Consider the following 19,879-nt stretch of genomic DNA (forward strand, 5'->3'; position numbering starts at 1 on the left):
ACGAGCGTTGCTTTTCGTAACCATCAACGATTGGCCTGCTCTTAGTAACCTTTCGGGACTGTCAAATAAGGGATACAATGCATGCACGCACTGCTTACATGAGACTGAAAGTGTACATTTGCCAAATTGTAAGAAGAACGTGTACCTTGGGCATCGTCGATTTCTTCCGAAAATTCATCCAGTAAGAAAGAAAGGCAAGCATTACAACGGCAAGGCAGATCACCGGCCGAAGCCTGCGGAACGCACTGGTGCTGAGGTATTTGATATGGTCAAGGATTTGAAAGTCATCTTTGGAAAGGGTCCTGGCGGACAATCAGTTCCGAAGGGAGCTGACGGGCACGCAGCCATGTGGAAGAAGAAATCTATATTCTGGGAGCTAGAATATTGGAAAGTCCTAGAAGTCCGCTCTGCAATCGACGTGATGCACGTTATGAAGAATATTTGCATGAACCTCCTAAGCTTCTTGGGCGTGTATGGGAAGACAAATGATACAAAGGAAGCACGACAGGACCAGCAATGTTTGAAAGACCCTGATGACCGGCATCCGGAATGGTTTCAAGGTCGTGCCAGCTACACTCTGACCAAAGAAGAGAAGGTCATCTTTTTTGAATGCCTGAGCAGTATGAAGGTCCCGTCTGGATTCTCGTCCAATATAAAGGGAATAATAAACATGGCGGAGAAAAAGTTCCAAAACCTGAAGTCTCACGACTGCCACGTGATTATGACGCAATTGCTTCCGATTGCTTTGAGGGGGCTCCTACCGGAAAATGTTCGAGTAGCCATTGTGAAGCTATGTGCATTCCTCAATGCAATCTCTCAGAAGGTAATCAATCCAGAAGTTCTACCACGGTTACAGAATGATGTGATCCAATGTCTTGTCAGTTTCGAGTTGGTGTTCCCGCCATCCTTCTTCAATATTATGACGCACCTCTTGGTTCACCTAGTCGAAGAGATTTTCATTCTCGGTCCTGTATTTCTACACAATATGTTCCCCTTCGAGAGGTTCATGGGAGTATTAAAGAAATATGTTCGTAACCGTGCTAGGCCAGAAGGAAGCATCGCCAAGGGCTATGGAAATGAGGAGGTACTTGAGTTTTGTGTTGACTTTGTTCCTGACCTTAAGCCGATTGGTCTTCCTCGATCGCGGCACGAGGGGAGACTAAGTGGAAAAGGCACGATCGGAAGGAAATCAACGATATGTATGGACGGCCATTCTCTGACTGAAGCACACCACACTGTACTGACCAATTCCAGCTTGGTGGCTCCGTACTTTGAGAAACACAAGAATATTTTATGCTCGGACAACCCGGGGAAGCCTGAATCCTGGATTAGGAAGGCCCACATGGAGACTTTCGGCAGTTGGTTGAGAAAACATTTAATGAATGACAATGATGTTGTAGATCAGCTGTACATGTTGGCCAAGACACCATCTTCGACTATAACGACTTTCCAAGGGTACGAGATAAATGGGAATACATTTTACACGATCGCCCAAGATAAAAAGAGCACCAACCAAAACAGTGGTGTCCGCTTTGATGCAGCAACCGAGAATGGGCAAAAGGTCACATATTATGGTTACATAGAGGAGATATGGGAACTTGACTATGGACCCTCCTTTAAGGTCCCTTTGTTCCGGTGCAAATGGTTCAAGCTAACATGAGGTGGGGTAAAGGTGGACCAGCAATACGGAATGACAATGGTGGATTTCAACAATCTTGGTGACCTTGACGAACCATTCGTCCTAGCGAAAGATGTCGCTCAGGTTTTCTATGTGAAGGACATGAGTAGCAAACCGAGGAAACGGAAAGATAAGAAAACGATCAGTACATCATGCGATGATCCAAAGCGCCACATTGTTCTTTCAGGGAAAAGAAACATCGTGGGAGTGGAGGACAAGACAGACATGTCAGAAGATTATAATATGTTTGCTGAAATTCCGCCCTTCAAAGTGAACACCGACCCAAGCATTAAGTTAAATGATGAGGATGCTCCATGGATACGGCACAATCGTAAGCAAGCAGGGACACAAGGGAAGAAATGATGTGTAATAATTTATTGTACCAAACTTTGTTGAATGGATCATGTGAATTATATTACCCGTGATGTGTTTGGTGTCCATTTTCGAATGATTCGAGATACCACTGATGAATTAGTTTTATTTTTCTGAATTTTTTGATATATTATTTGTATTTTTAACATTTTGAATTGAATTAGTTTTATTTTTCTTAATTTTTTGATATATTATTTGTATTTTTAGAATTTTGAATTGAATTAGTTTTATTTTTCTGAATTTTTTGATATAATATTTGTGTTTTTAACATATTGAATTGAATTAGTTTTATTTTTCTGAATTTTTTGATATATTATTTGTATTTTTAACATTTTGAATTGAATTAGTTTTATTTTTCTTAATTTTTTGATATATTATTTGTATTTTTAGAATTTTGAATTGAATTAGTTTTATTTTTCTGAATTTTTTGATATAATATTTGTGTTTTTAACATATTGAATTGAATTAGTTTTATTTTTCTGAATTTTCTGATATATTATTTGTATTTTTAAGATTTTGAAAAAGAAAAAGTATTTTGAAAAATACCTTTAGTCGCGGTTGTTCTGGCCAACCGCGACCAAAGGTTGATAATTAACAAAAAAACCGTAAAATTTGATAATTAACAAAAAAACGTATATAAAACTTGATAATTAACAACAAAAAAGTAAAACTTGATAATCAATATATACAATGACCCCGCGCGTCAATGTACAACGATCCCGCTTTAAAAAAATGTACACGACCCCGCGCATATACGGAGAGGGGGCGGCGAGGGGGGCGGCGATGCGCGCGGTGTTTTTTTTTGGATCGAGAGGGGGCGGCGAGGGTTATACATGTGTGTTGTCCTCGCCTCCCTCTCCGTGACGCCGTCGTCTGCCGCCCCGTCTCGCGCTCTACCGCGACACCCTCTCCCACCCCTTCCTCGCCCCCTCCTTTTGCCACCGCCCTTTCGCCACCGCCACCGCCACCGCCCCCCTTCTTCACTTAATTAATTTGTTTTTACTACATGTTTTCAGGACTGACATAATGGCGGACGATAGAGCTGACCCGATTATGGACAACTATGATCCGGACGGTGAAGCACATATGTTCGGCATCATAAACGGCGATATTCTATATGTGCCCACCGGACAAGAAGAAGATGATATCTCTTCTTATCTGAACCTTGACGGTGAAGATGAAGGGCGCCGTCAGCAAGATGATGCCGAACAAACGTCGATAAACGACGATCTTCAAATGGAAGTAGCAACCACCTCCGGCGCCGAGGTATATATATACATTGAGCCTCTGGTGATACAAACTAACTGATTTGAATAAATATGTGTGGACTAACTCGCGCGACTCTCTTTCTTATTTTAGCCCTCGGCCGGATCGTCGAAACAATCGAGTACGTCGTCAAAGCGTGGCGCAATCAAGACGATGAAACAAGGAGAAACATGCACCATCGAGGTTGTCGACAGTGCAACCGGCAGGCCGCTGGAGCCCCGCAAGAACGCCACCAAGTTTGTCAACCAATGCGGAGCCATTGTTAGAGACAACGTCTCGATCACCGTCCAGGAGTGGAATAAGCCAAAGAAGGCACGAATTGCTGGTTTCACTTTTGTCGATAAGAGAACAAAAAAAGATTGCTTCAAGAAGCTTATGGAACATTTCGTTCTACCTCCGGAATACAACAAATTCGATGAGGAGGGTAACAAGATTGAGGAAAACAAGGAGAGGAGGAGGCTAGTCAAACAGTTCGCTCTTCATAAGATGGCCGACGCATTCCGGAAATTCAAGCAAAATCTAGCCCATGACTTTGTCAAGCAGAACAAGACTCCGGATTTCAAAGGACAATATGAGAAACTGAAACATGATTGGCCAGAATTTGTGAAGCAAAAGAAATCGGAGCAGTTCATTCAAATATCGAAAAAAAATAAGGAAAATGCGGCTAAGAAGGAGTACAATCATATTATGGGGCCAGGAGGGTATCGCCTTTGGGAGCCTAGGTGGGAGAAGATGGAGAACGAGCTGAGGGCGCGAGGAATTCGTCCAGGTACGGAGGGATGGGACCCAAGGGCCAAAAGCTGGTGGTACGGGCATGGGGGAACGCTGAACCCGGAGACAGGGGAGTGTGTTTACCGGGGCAAAATAATTAAACCCACCCAAGCCCTTATTGACGCAATGAGGGATGCTCAAGAGGGGAAGATCAAGTTCAACAGAGAGAACGACGCGCTGACAAAAGCCCTCGGGAATCCTGAACACGGAGGACGTGTACGAGGCATGGGGCACATTCCGTGGAAAATAGGGTTCCCCCAGAATGATGACCCGTACGGTTACAGAAGCCGGAAGAGAAAGATGGATCGGGAAGCAGATGTTGTGGCGCGGCTGGCATCGGAAATGGATGTGATGAAGAAAACCGTGAGTGTACTAGTAGCCGAACGAGATGCAGCTCGGGCGCAGCATGAAGATCATCCAGCGGATCTCAGAAGCCAGCAGCGGAGAAGCAGTGTGGCTTCCACGGAGGCCCCACCGGCTGGTGCAGATGCACCGACGATCGAAATTACTGCACCGGAGCCTCTGGTGGTCGAAATTACTGCACCGGAGCCTCTGGTGGTCGAAATTACTGCACCGGAGCCTCCTCGCTACCCCGTGGACGATATAAAGGAGATGAAAGAATGTCATCTGTATTATCCTATCGGGAACATGTCCATGAAGGTAGCCATCGGCAGTGCTTTACCATGTTTACCTGGAGCACTCCACCACAACAACCCCATTCAAGATGGCTATGCTCGTGTCACGGTGGAGGACATAGTCCAAGGGTTTGAGGACCTGGAGATTGACATTGCTACACCTGAAGGGGAGAAAAGACTTGGAGATGTCAAGCGCCATTTCATTCTATGGCAAAAGAAGTTTATCAAGTTTCCAGGCGAGGCACCAAGGACAACAAGTCCACCCCCCTACGGTGGTGGCGGTTCACCTACACCTCTGTCACGTCAGCCGACGCCCCCCAGTCCACAACGTCCGGCGGGTGATCAGACGCCGCCCCCAGTCCTCGTCCGGCGGGTGATCAGACGCCGCCCCCCAATCCACCTCCGGCAAAGAAGCAGAAGCAGTCCTGGATTATTAACCCGGACCCTTATGTACCTAAGACCACAAAGGTACCGGAGCCATCATTGAAGCCTCTCCCCACAAGGCCTTGGGAACGTAGTGCCGAGGAAACTGTCGCGGCCGCGGCTGCTGATCATGAGAAATGGAAGGCGGACTGCAAGAAGAAAAGAGAGCCCGAGCCCAAGCCAGTATTTTCTGATGAGCAAAAGAAGTGGGCTAAGTCATTTTTGAGCACACCGTCCCAAGCCGCGAAGAATCTGCCTGACGACTATGCACGTGAACTTCGTAGGCAGGCACTCATGTTGAAGGAGAAGAAAGAGCGGGCGGAGAACCAGGAGAACAAAGCCTTGGAGGAGGCCGAGAAAACGGAATTAGAAAGTAAAAAAAGCGGGAAACGAGTTGCCCAGCTCGGGGAACAAAGTAAACAATCGATTGCCCCGCTTATAGTGAAAGCCGCCGGTCCGGATGACCCTGATATCATAGCAGCTGCGGCAGCACATGGATTGACTGTAACGAGTGCCAGAGAACAAGCGGCCAACTTAGGTATTACTCTTCGTGAACTGTTAGGCCTTGATGAGGCGCCAGTGAAGGAGGTAGTAATTACATATGTGAAGAATGGGCCTCTCGTCGAGCCTGCGCAGGAAGAGGATCTACCTCCACAAATAAAAGGTGTGCTGAAATGGTACAAGGGTTACATAAAAAATAAAAACGCCAAAGAATATATTTATGCGGAAGTTAGATATGAGCATCACTTCAAACATTACTATGTACAAATTCATCTGAGTGAATTGTTCCAGCTTTTCAATCTGCGCGAGCTCGACAAATCTATCATCAGTTGCTACGTTCTGTAAGTGATTTATTTCTACCCCATCTCGTTCATATTGCCTGCACTATATATATGTCCTAACTATATTGTTGTGTCCGCTATTATACATGCAGAATGAAGATTAAGGAATGCAGAGTAAGGAACATCCATGATGTTGGGTTCATTGACCCACACATCGTTAATGGATATGTGTTGGAGCATCACCCCGCCGACATAGAGGCAGACCTGTGGCAGTTTCTTACAAAGCAGGAACTCAAAAGTGATATTCTATTTCCTTACCATTTTGGGTGAGTGTTTCTGTCTTGAGCACATTCTCTTTTGTTTACTCCATGCATGGTATGTGGCCGGCTAATCGATGAGTTATGCATGACGTACTGTGCATGTATCGTGTCCGCAGGTTCCACTGGATTCTGCTAGTAATTAAAGTTGACACCTCAGAATGTCTCGTCCACGACTCTCTGAATAAGGATCCAAAGCTTTGGGGCGGCATGAGAAGAATGTTGCAGAAGTAATTATTTTCATTCATTTGCGCTCTATATCGATCGGCCTATTTCGTTCATTTCCTAATATCAAGTAACTAATAACTCTCTTGTTCATTTAATTTTCTTTGCCTCGTAGGGTTTGGAGACGGTTCGTAGATACAAAGGTCGGTGAATTCAAAAAAGAGCTAGAATTCAAAAGGTCAAAGGCTAAGAATGGTGAGGATATTCAGCCAGCGGGGACCAATCTATGTGCATACTATGTCTGTGAGATGATCCGGAGATACACCTCTGAGCGGGTTCTGAGTGATACCAATGCTCAGAGGAATAACCTCCGGATGATGCTTAGTCCAGAAGCTCGCTTCCGACCACTTCAAGAGGAACTAGCTGGATGGTTCAGGAGGGAAGTCCTCCATCCTAAAGGAGAACACCATTACGAGGACGTAGAACTTTATATGCATTAAATTATGTATGCAAACTTGTTCAAAATTGTATATGGTCATCCGATGATATTGAATATATATTGTATATTCCTCTTGAATTCTTTTTGGTTCTAATTTCAAATTTGTTTGAAATTGTACATTCATATGCATGTATGTAGTACCGTAGAATATGTGAAACTCCTTCAAAATTAAAATAAAGCACAAAAGAAATAAAACAATACAAATTAAACAGAAAACAGGTTTAGGGGGGGGGGCTAAAACCCTAAACCTGCGGCGGCCTTTAGTCGCGGTTGGCCAGAAGAACCGCGACTAAAGGTCCTCCGCCCCGACGGCCGCCTGGCGCCCACGTGGACGGGCCTTTAGTCGCGGTTCTTAAGGAACCGCGACTAAAGGGGGGGGGGGCCTTTAGTCGCGCCTATTTGGTCGCGGTTGCGCAACCGCGACTAATGGCAGTTGCGAACCGCGACCAAAGGCCCTTTTTCCACCAGTGGCAGGATCGATCCAGCCAGGTGCACGTACACAAGATTCACGGCAGGCTACACATACGGCAGGAATCAATTAAGTTGTGTGATTGCCTGCTTCTTGAGGCTAGCTTAACACGTACGTGTACATTGTTGATCCTGGGTGATCTGATTTAGTGATCAAAAGCCAACAATTGGTATTTAGAGCCTCGACGATCTATGATGACGGACAGCGACGCTGAGTCAGTCAAGTCCGGCAACGGCGGTTCCAAGGGGAACAAGTCCGGCAACGGCGGTTCCAAGGCGAACAAGAACGGCGACAAGGTGAAGAAGGGTGTTAGATAATCAGCTGCACTCTTGCTATCTTCAGTTAGTTCAAAAACTTCAGTTAGTTCAGTTTCGTTTTCTCTGAATAACACTGACCGTCAGCGTGTGCCTGTACACGTACGAGTTCAGTTAGCATTCTGTTAGGTAGTTAGCTAGTCTTCAGCTCGCCGTAGGGATCGCCATGGGATGGCATGGATCACGCATTCCTCTGCGCGAGCAAGTAGGGCTCATGCACGTCCGAGCGTCGTGGGATGGCACGACTTGTAAGCTCGGCGAGCACGACCAGTTCTTAGATGTTTTTCAGGAACTCCAACGGGGTTCAGATAAATAAGAACAGAAACAGAAAAGCTGCAGGGTTGTTACGCAGCGCAAACCACTGTTTTCCACCTCGTGTTCTCCCTCTCTCATCCGCGTTTGCTGGTCATCTGCAACTACAAGTGGTATCAGAGCCTCGGTGGTGTTCGATCCATCCTGGGCGCCGACGGTGTTTGATCCATCGGAGAGATGGCCGGAAGCGACGAGGAGAAGGCGCAGAAGAAGCTAGAGGAAGAAAAGGCCAAGGCGGAGGCCTCGGAGCTCGGCAAGTCCCTGGCCCGTCTCTCCACCGAGGAGGGGTCGGGGGTGCGTGTCGTGGAGCGCGTCGTGCACAGCGGCGGCGGCGGCGGGCCCCCAATGATGCTCACGCGTACAAACTACTCCGACTGGGCTATGATCACTAAACTGCAGCTGCAGGCGGACGAGCTCTGGCGCGTGGTGGAGACGGGGCAAGGCTCGGATCGCGACGATCGGCGCGCCATGATCGCTCTCCTCAAGGGGGTGCCGCCGGAGCTCATGCGGATCTTGGGCGCCAAGGCCACGGCCAAGGAGGCGTGGGATACCATGAAGAAGATGCGCGTCGGCGTCGAGCATGTGCGCGAGGCCAAGGCGCAGACTCGCCGCTCGGAGTACGAGGCACTCCGGTACAAGGACGGCGAAGGGATCGAGTCGTACGTCATGCGGCTCAGGACGATCATCGACGAGCTGTAGGCGCTCGGTGATCCAGTGGACGAGCACAAGGCTGTCCTCAAGGTGCTCCCCACTGTGCCGCGTCCGTACCGCGAGATGGCCGTGGCAATCGAGTCGCTCATCGACACGAGGGTGCTCTCCCTCGAGGAACTTTGCGGCCGGCTCCTTGTCGTCGAGGAGCATGAGCGCGAGGAGACCCCAGCGCCCGGAGTGCAGCTACTATACTCCATCGACCAGTGGCGGGCGCACGAGAAGTCGCTGGACCAAGGCGGCGCGTCCTCAGGAGCTGGGCGCGGGCGCGGAAACGGCAAGACGAAGAACCTCCAAGGCGGGGGCGGCCGTGGCCAGGGCACTGGCCGCGGCAACGGCGGTCCACTGTCGCCCAAACAAAAGGGAAACTGCCGCTACTGTGGCATCCCCGGCCACTGGGCAAAGGAATGCCGCAAGAAGGAGCGAGACCAGCGCGAGCAACAGGATCAGCAGGCGAATGTCGCCCAGGTCGAGGTTGAGCAGCCTGGCTTACTCCTAGCCACCTGCGAGGCGGTGAGCGCGGCGAGCGTAGTGGGCGGCGTTCATGAGCACCCCACGGACATCTTCCTCAACGAAGCTCGAGTGGTGCCCGTCGCTACCAACGACGACCGCTGGTATTTGGATACTGGTGCCAACAATCACATGACAGGGAGGCGTGACATGTTGTCGCAGGTGGACGAGTCCGTTGGCGGCTCGCTGCGTTTCGGCGATGGCTCTATCGTGCAGATCTGCGGACGCGGCGTGGTGACGTTCTCCTGCAAGAACGGTGAGCACCGCGCGCTCTCAGATGTCTACTACATCCCCCAACTACGGACGAGCATCATGAGCCTCGGCCAGATCGACGAGCACGGGTGCAAGTCCGTGATCGAGGACGGCGTGCTCTGCCTCTACGACAGGCAGTGCGTGCTCTTGGCACGGGTGCAGCGGACGAGCAACCGGCTCTACGCCGTGGCTCTGAACTTGGTTGCGCCCGTGTGCCTCCTGGCGCATGGCGGTGACGAAGCGTGGCATTGGCATGGACGTTTCGGCCACCTCCACTTCCGGGAGCTGCACGATCTTGGCGCGAAGGGGATGGTGCGTGGCATGCCAGCGATTCAGCATGTCGAACAGTTCTGCGAGGGCTGCACACTCGGGAAGATGCACTGTACGCCGTTCCCGCGCACGTCAATGTACCGTGCGGAGCAGGGGCTCGAGCTCGTCCACGGCGACCTCTGCGGACCCATCACGCCGGCGACCACGTCTGGTAACAAGTATTTTCTGCTCATCGTTGACGATCACAGTAGATATATGTGGTTGGAAGTGCTCAGGAGCAAGGACGAGGCGTTCAAATTCTTCAGAAAGATCAAAGCAGCTGCGGAGACACAGTGCGGCGCGAAGCTCAGAGCGTTCCAGACCGACCGCGGCGGGGAGTTCAACTCGAATGAGTTCACCGCGTACTGCAATGAGCTTGGCATCCTAAGGAACACGACGACTCCGTATTCTCCCCAACAGAATGGAGTCGTCGAGCGCCGCAACCAGTCCGTGGTCGAGATGGCTCGCAGCCTGATGAAAAGCATGGGCGTGCCGAGCACATTCTGGGGCGAGGCGGTGCGCACGGCGGTGCACTTCCTCAACCGCTCGCCGACGAGGAGTCTACAGGGCATGACACCCTATGAGGCGTGGCGCAAGAAGAAGCCCACGGTCGATTACTTCCGCACGTTCGGCTGCGTTGCGCACGTCAAGCTCGTCGGCCCCGGTGTGACCAAGCTCGCGGACAGGTCACGACCGGGAATATTTCTAGGCTATGAGGCGGGCACCAAGGGCTATTGGGTGTACGACCCGATCGGCAAGCGCTTGTACATCACGCGAGATGTGCGTTTCGAAGAGGACCAGCGCTGGGACTAGAGCAAGGATGGCGGCGACTCGGAGCGCACGCACCAGTTCACGGTCGTGTACTCCGACGCGGGCGTGCCCACAACCACGACCTACTCCCTGTCACCGGACCCGGCGACGTCACCTGGCGCACCAACGACGCCAACTGCGCCAGGCTCACCGGTTGGTCCAAGCACGCCACGAACACCCTCGTCGAGCGGATCTGTCGCGGACACGCCAAGCGCGTCGAGTACGCCGGCCTCGGCGGACTCAAGCCCGTCTACACCAACTACCTCCTACAACTCAGAAGACGGGTGGGTGACACCGCCCACCGGCAAAGATTTCGATGCCGAGGGGGTGCCAGTCCGCTGGAAATCCATGGAGTACGTCATCGACCACGCACCGGCGTGCACTCTGGAGTACAGCGGGCTCTGCCTCTCTGCAGCAGAGGAACCCACGTCTGTTCAGGATGCCGTGGACGAACCTGCTTGGCGCAGTGCAATGGAGGTGGAAATGGAGTCGATTCGTTCCAACGACACCTGGGTCCCGGCCATGTTGCCCGCCCGCCACCGCGCCATTGGACTGAAGTGGGTTTTCAAGGTCAAGCGCGATCCGGACGGCAAGATCATAAAGCACAAGGCTCATTTGGTTGCGAAGGGATATGCACAGCGGCAGGGAGTGGATTTTGATGAGGTCTTCGCACCTGTCGCTCGTCTGGAGACAGTGCGGCTTCTGCTGGCCGTGGAGGCTCACCAGAGTTGGGGTGTGCATCACATGGATGTGCGCTCCGCGTTCCTCAATGGAGATCTCCAGGAAGAAGTGTATGTTCAGCAACCCACATGATTTGTCGACAGCAACAACACTCACTGTGTGCTCAGATTGCAGAAAGCTCTGTATGGTCTTCGTCAGGCTCCCCGCGCATGGAACGCAAAGCTGGACGCCACACTTCATGTACTTGGTTTCAAGCGTTGCCAGCTCGATCATGCGCTGTATAGGCGGGAGGACAAAGATGGCTTTCTGCTGGTTGGAGTGTATGTGGATGATCTGATAATCATGGGCATATAAGTAGAAGCCATTAAACACTTCAAGAAACAGATGCAAGAGCTCTTTCAGATGACTGATCTGGGTCTCCTCAGCTATTACCTGGGAATTGAGGTGAAACAAGAGGATGATGGGATCATGGTGTGTCAGTCAAGCTATGCAGCAAAGATCTTGGAGGATGCAGGCATGAGTGATTGCAACACCTGCAGCACGCCGATGGAGAATCGTCTGAAACTGAAGAAAAACACTGGTCAGTTAGTGGACTCGACAGAGTATCACAGTTTGATCGGCAGCCTGAGATACCTGGTAAACAACAGGCCTAACATCTCTTACGCAGTAGGGATTCTCAGCAGGTTCATGGAATCACCTGGGAAGGAACACTGGATGGCCGTGAAGCAGCTTCTGCGTTACATCAAAGGCACTCTTGGTCTTGGTTGTTTCTTCAGAAAAGGAGAGAAGGATGTGCTGACAGGATACAGTGACAGTGACCATGCTGGTGATCTCAATGATCCCAAGAGCACCACTGGAGTTGTTTTCTTTCTTGGATCGGGGGCGATCACTTGGTCGTCTCAGAAATAGGAGATTGTGGCGCTGTCATCCTGTGAGGCAGAATACATAGCAGGAGCAACAGCAGCTACACAGGCTGTGTGGCTGAGCAGATTACTTGCGGAGATGCTTGGCGAGGGAGTTCAGAAAGTTAAGCTGAAGATCGACAACAAGTCAGCTATTGAGCTCAGCAAAAACCCAGTCCATCATGAGCGAAGCAAACATATTGATCTCAGGTATCACTATATTCGAGAGTGTGTTGAACTGGGCAGAGTGGATGTTGAGCATGTAAGGACAGGTGATCAAGTCGCGGATATCCTCACCAAGTCGCTGGGCAGAACACAGTTCAGTGAGCTACGACACGGGCTCGGGATCATACAGGTGCAGCAGATTAGGGGGTGATTTGTTAGATAATCAGCTGCACTCTTGCTATCTTCAGTTAGTTCAGTTTCGTTTTCTCTGAATAACACTGACCGTCAGCGTGTGCCTGTACACGTACGAGTTCAGTTAGCATTCTGTTAGGTAGTTAGCTAGTCTTCAGCTCGCCGTAGGGATCGCCATGGGATGGCATGGATCATGCATTCCTCTGCGCGAGCAAGTAGGGCTCATGCACGTCCGAGCGTCGTGGGATGGCGCGACCTGTAAGCTCGGCGAGCACGACCAGTTCTTAGCTGTTTTTCAGGAACTCCAACGGGGTTGAGATAAATAAGAACAGAAACAGAAAAGCTGTAGGGTTGTTACGCAACGCAAACCACTGTCTTCCACCTCGTGTTCTCCCTCTCTCATCCGCGTTTGCTGGTCATCTACAACTACAAAGGGCGGCAAGTCAATGACCAGTGGTGGCGGAACGGGCGGCACCAACATGCAGGCGCATCGCAACATCCCCATCCAGTACCTGATTCTCCATGACGCCAACTACAGCGTGTGGGAGGTCAAGATGAAGATTATTCTCTGAACCCTTCGAGTGTGGGAGGCCATCACGGACGACGATGTCGACCAGGAGTGCGACGAAGGTGCCATGGCCGCCATAGCCTAGTCTGTGCCGGATTCCGTGCTGATGACATTGGCGGAGTTCGAGACGGCAAGGGAGGTGTGGAACGCACTCAAAGAGATGAGGATCGCAGAAGATCGCGTCACGAAGGCTCAGGCACAAGTGTTGAAGCGCCAATTTCACAAGTTGCGGGTGGAGGAAACTGAATCAGTGAACGACTATGCCATGCGTCTGACTACTTTGGTGGGAGAGATCCGCGCGCTTGGTGCAAAGCTCGAGGAAGCCGAGATTGTGGAGAAGTTTTTTTAGTTTGGTGACTAATAAATTCACGTACATCATCGGCACGCTCGAGCATCTTTACGACATCGACGACATGATCATACCGAAGGCGATCGGATGCTTGCGGACATGCGAAGAGAATGCTCGTGGCTATCGAAAAGGCAAAGGAGGAGGTAGCGAGCAACTCATGTACTCGCGCGCAGATTTGGAGGCCCCAAGTAGCAAAGGAAGGCATGGCGGTGGTGAAGGCTAGAGCAATGTGAAGCGCGGCGGACAAACCGAAGATGACAAAGGAAAAGGAAAGCCACAAGGTCGTGGTAAGGCGGACCAATCTGAAGAGCGAAAGCCACAGAACTTGGATATGTCCGAGGTCAAGTGCTATAACTGCAACGAGATGGGTCACTTTGCAAAGGATTGTCTGGAGCCTAACAAGTGGGAGATTAGGGCAAATTTGGCAAAGCAGGAAGACGAACGTCCAGGTCTTCTGATGGCCGAAGTTTGTGATCTCATGGAGCCTAACAAGCGGGAGATCAAGGCAAATTAGGCAAAGCAGGAAGACGAACGTCCAGGTCTTCTGATGGCCATAGTTTCTGATCTCGTCCAAATAGCAGTTGTGAAACCAAACCGGAAGGTGCTACTTCATGAGAAAAAGGTAACACCAAAGTTATCCGGAAGCCAGAACGTGTCGTGGTATCTAGACACAGGTGCCAGTAACCACATGATGGGGTGCAAGGAGAAGTTCCTCAAGCTGGAATATGATGTTCAAGGCTCAGTCAAGTTCGGTGATGGTTCAAATGTGGAGATTTCCGGGCAAGGTTCTATCCTCTTCGAGGGTCTCACAGGAGAACATCGCATACTCACCGGAGTATACTACATCCCAAGGCTACGCAACAACACCATGTCCATCGGGAAACTTGACGAGAATGGATGCAAGGTGGATATTGAGAACAGAGTGATGACGATCTTCGACAACCTCCGAAACGTGCTAGCGCATGTGAATCGCACGTGGAACAGGCTCTATATCCTCAACCTTGATCAATCTCAACTAGAGTGTTGGCTCGCCAAGAGTGATGATGATTCATGGTTATGGCATGCTAGATTTGGACACGTTAACTTCTACGCCTTGAAGAAGATGTCGAATATGCAGATGGTATCTGGGATGCCATTTATCGACCATGTTGATCGAGTATGTGATGGGTGCTTGGTTGGAAAAAAGCACCGCATGCCGTTCCCTGCTCAGTCTACCTATCATGCAAGTGATGCACTCGAGCTGCTCCATGGTGATCTATGTGGCCCTATCACCCCAGCAACTCACGGAGGAAAGAGGTATTTCTTCCTTGTGGTAGATGACTACTCAAGATACATGTGGGTCGTTCTCCTACGATCTAAAGATGAGGCGTTTGAAGCATTCAAGAAGCTAAAGGCTGCAACGGAGATGGAACACAAGCTGAAGGTTGGCGCTCTACGGACAGATCGCGGCGGAGAGTTTACGTCGAACGAGTTCAACGACTACTGCGAGAAGATTGGCATAAAGAGGTTCCTCACGGTACCTTATACACCACAGAAGAACAGGGTTGTTGAAAGGCGCAATCGAATAGTCGTTGACATGGCGAGAAGTTTACTCAAGAGCAAGAACCTGCCAGGGACTTTTTGAGGAGAAGCTGTCTCGACGGCGGTCTATCTTCTCAACCGGGATCCAACGAAGGCAGTGACAGGCAAGACTCCATATGAAGCAATTTACGGACGGAAACCGAATGTGTCTCACCAACGACGTTTGGGTGTGTGGCACATGTGAAGACGGCGGAGCCGCATCTCTCAAAGCTTGCCGATCGCAACACCAAGATGGTATTCATCGGATACGATAGAAGTTCCGGCACCAAGGCATACCGCTTCTACGATCCACGAACCAAGCGTCTAAGGATTTCACGCGACGTCGTGTTTGAAGAAAACTAAGTATGGAATTGGAGTGCAGCAGCCGACGATGCTCCAAATGGTAACATATTCATAGTTGAATTTTCAATTGATGATGATGCAGGGGTGGACGTCCAGGTGGTTGGCAAGATGCCCAACCAAGGTGACCACAATGGTAGTGATCATCATGGTGCCGACACCAATGACGACACGCATGGGTCGCAAGGCGATAGCGACAATGACGCACAAGACACGGGTAGAGATCTCGGCAACGACATCGACAACGAAGCGCATAGCGATGATGACAATCAAGATGATGGTCACGTGTTGGAAATATGCCCTAGAGGCAATAATAAAATGGTTATTATTGTATTTCCTGGTTCATGATAATTGTCTATTTTTCATTCTATAATTGTATTAACCGGAAACCGTAATACATGTGTGAATACATAGACCACAACATGTCCCTAGTAAGCCTCTAGTTGACTAGCTCGTTGATCAATAGATGGTCATGGTTTCCTGACCATGGACATTGGATGTCATTGATAACGGGATCACATTATTAGGAGAATGATGTGATGGACAAGACCCAATCCTAAGCCTAGCAAAAGATCGTATAGTTCGTCTGCTAAAGCTTTTCTAATGTCAAGTATCATTTCCTTAGACTGTGAGATTGTGCAACTCCCGGATACCGTAGGAATGCTTTGGGTGTACCAAACGCCACAACGTAACTGGGTGGCTATAAAGGTGCACTATGGGTATCTCCGAAAGTGTCTGTTGGGTTGGCACGAATCGAGACTGGGATTTGTCACTCCGTGTAAACGGAGAGGTATCTCTGGGCCCACTCGGTAGGACATCATCATAATGTTCACAATGTGACCAAGGAGTTGATCACAGGATGATGTGTTACGGAACGAGTAAAGAGACTTGCCGGTAACGAGATTGAACAAGGTATCGGGATACCGACGATCGAATCTCGGGCAAGTACTATACCGGTAGACAAAGGGAATTGTGTACGGGATTGATTGAATCCTCAACATCGTGGTTCATCCGATGAAATCATCGTGGAGCATGTGGGAGCCAACATGGGTATCCAGATCCCGCTATTGGTTATTGGCCGGGGAGTTGTCTCTGTCATGTCTACGTGTCTCCCGAACCCGTAGGGTCTACACACTTAAGGTTCGGTGACGCTAGAGTTGTAGAGATATTAGTATGCGGTTAACCGAAAGTCGTTCGGAGTCCCGGATGAGATCCCGGACGTCACGAGGAGTTCCGGAATGGTCCGGAGGTAAAGATATATGCATAGGAAGTCCAGTTTCTGCCACAGGGAGAGTGTCGGGGTCACCGGTATTGTACCGGGACCACCGGAAGGGTCCCAGGGGTCCACCAGGTGGGGCCACCTGTCCCGGAGGGCCCCAAGGGCTGAAGTGACGTGGGAATCAGCCCCTGGTGGGCTGGTGCGCCCCCCTTGGGCCTCCATTGCGCATAGGGTTGGAAACCCTAAAGGGGTGGGGGCACCTCCACCTGGCTTGGGGGCCAAGCCGCCCCTATGCTGCCGCCCCTCCCATTAGATGGGATCTCTAGGGGCCGGCACCCCACCCCAGGGCCCCTATATATAGTGGAGGGGAAGGAGGGCAGCAGCACCCTAAGCCCTGGTGCCTCCCTCCCTCCCGTGACACCTCTTCCTCCCCGCTTGCGCTTGGCGAAGCCCTGCCGGGATCCCGCTACTTCCACCACCACGCCGTTGTGCTGCTGGATCTCCATCAACTTCTCCTTCCCCTTGCTGGATCAAGAAGGAGGAGACGTCTCTGCTCCGTACATGTGTTGAACACGGAGGTGCCGTCCGTTCGGCGCTAGGATCATCGGTGATTTGGATCACGACGAGTACGACTCCATCAACCCCGTTCTAGTAGCGCTTCCGCTTGGCGAGCTACAAGGGTATGTAGATGCACTCCCCTTCCCCTCGTTGCTAGATTACTCCATAGATTGATCTTGGTGATGCGTAGAAAATTTTAAATTTCTGCTACGATCCCCAACAGTGGCATCATGAGCTAGGTCTATGCGTAGATTCTATGCACGAGTAGAACACAAAGTAGTTGTGGGCGATGATTTGTTCAATTTGCATGCCGTTACTAGTCTTATCTTGATTCGGCGGCATTGTGGGATGAAGCGGCCCAGACCGACCTTACACGTACACTTACGTGAGACAGTTCCACCGACTAACATGCACTTGATGCATAAGGTGGCTGGCGGGTGTCTATCTCTCCCACTTTAGTCGGATCGGATTCGATGAAAAGGGTCCTTATGAAGGGTAAATAGAAATTTGCATATCACCGTTGTGGTTTTGCGTAGGTAAGAAACGTTCTTGCTAGAAACCCATAGCAGCCACGTAAAACATGCAACAACAATTAGAGGACGTCTAACTTGTTTTTGCAGGGTATGCTATGTGATGTGATATGGCCAAAAGGATGTGATGAATGATATATGTGATGTATGAGATTGATCGTGTTCTTGTAATAGGAATCACGACTTGCATGTCGACGAGTATGACAACCGGCAGGAGCCATAGGAGTTGTCTTAATTTATATATGACATGCGTGTCAATGAAAACGCCATGTAATTACTTTACTTTATTGCTAACCGTTAGCCATAGTAGTAGAAGTAATAGTTGGCGAGGCAACTTCATGAAGACACGATGATGGAGATCATGATGATGGAGATCATGGTGTCATGCTGGTGACGATAGTGTTCATGTCGTGCCTCGAAGATGGAGATCAAAGGCGCAAGATGGTATTGGCCATATCATGTCACTTTATGATTTGCATGTGATGTTTGTCATGTTTACATCTTATTTGCTTAGAACGACGGTAGCATAAATAAGATGATCCCTCGCAATAATTTCAAGAAAGTGTTCCCCCTAACTGTGCACCATTGCTAAGGTCCGTTGTTCCGAAGCACCACGTGATGATCGGGTGTGATAGGTTCTAACGTTCGTATACAACGGGTGTAAGCCAGATTTACACACGCAATACACTTAGGTTAACTTGACGAGCCTAGCATGTATAGACATGGCCTCGGAACACGGAAGACCGAAAGGTCGAACATGAGTCGTATAGTGGATACGATCAACATGAAGATGTCCACCGATGATGACTAGTCCGTCTCACGTGATGATCGGACACGGCCTAGTTGACTCGGATCATGTATCACTTAGATAACTAGAGGGATGTCTATCTAAGTGGGAGTTCATTGAATAATTTGATTAGATGAACTTAATTATCATGAACATAGTCAAAAGGTCTTTGCAAATTATGTCGTAGCTCACGCTTTGGTTCTACTGTTTTAGATATGTTCCTAGAGAAAATTTAGTTGAGAGTTGACAATAACAATTATGCGGACTGGGTCCATGAACTGAGGATTGTCCTCATTGCTGCACAGAAGGGTTGTGTTCTTAATGCACCGCTCAGTGTGTTGAACCTCGAGCATCATCTGTAGATGTTGGGAAACATCTGACGTACACGTTTTGATGACTACGTGATAGTTCAGTACGTAATACTAACGGTTTAGAATTGTGGCACCAAAGAAGTTTTTGAAACATCGCATAACATATGAGATGTTCCAAAGACTGAAATTGGAATTTCAGACTAGTGCCCACGTCAAGAGGTATGAGACCTCTGACAAGTTTCTTAAGCCTGCAAACTAAGGGAGAAAAACTCAATCGTTGAGCATGTGCTCAGATTGTCTGAGTACTGCAATCGCTTGAATCGAGTGGGAGTTAATCTTCCAGATGAGATAGTGATGGTTCTCCATAGTCACTGCCACCAAACTATTGGAGCTTCGTGATGAACTATAACATATCAGGGATAGCCATGATGATCCTTGAGCAACTCGTGATGTTTGACACCGCGAAAGTAGAAATCAAGTAGGAGCATCAATTGTTGATGGTTAAACCACTAGTTTCAAGAAGGGCAAGGTAAAGAAGGGATACTTCATAAGACGGCAAATCAGTTGCTGCTCTAGTGAAGAAACCCAAGGTTGAACCAAACCCTAGACTAAGTGCTTCTATAATGAGGGGAACAGTCACTAAAGCAGAACTACCCTAGATACTTGGTAGATGAGAAGGCTGACAAGGTCGATAGAAGTATTTTGGATATACGTCATATTATTGTGTACTTTACTAGTACTCCTACTAGCACCAGGGTAATAAATACTGGTTCGGTTGCTAAGCGTTAGCAACTCAAAATAAAAGGTTGCGGAGACTAGCTAAAGGTGAGATGATGATATGTGTTTGAAGTGTTTCCAAGGTTGATGTTATCAAACATCGCACACTCCCTCTACCATCGGGATTGGTGTTAAACCGAAACAATTGTTATTTGGTGTTTGCGTTGAGCATAGACATGATTGGATTATGTTTATCGCCACACGGTTATTCATTTAAGGAGAATAATGGTTACTCTGTTTATTTGAATAATACCTTCAATGGTCTTGCACCTAAAATGAATGGTTTATTAAATCTCGATCGTAGTGATACACATGTTCATGCCAAAAG

The sequence above is a fragment of the Triticum dicoccoides genome, chromosome 5A (genome assembly GCF_002162155.2).
Source record: "Triticum dicoccoides isolate Atlit2015 ecotype Zavitan chromosome 5A, WEW_v2.0, whole genome shotgun sequence".
Taxonomy (NCBI): Eukaryota; Viridiplantae; Streptophyta; class Magnoliopsida; order Poales; family Poaceae; genus Triticum; species Triticum dicoccoides.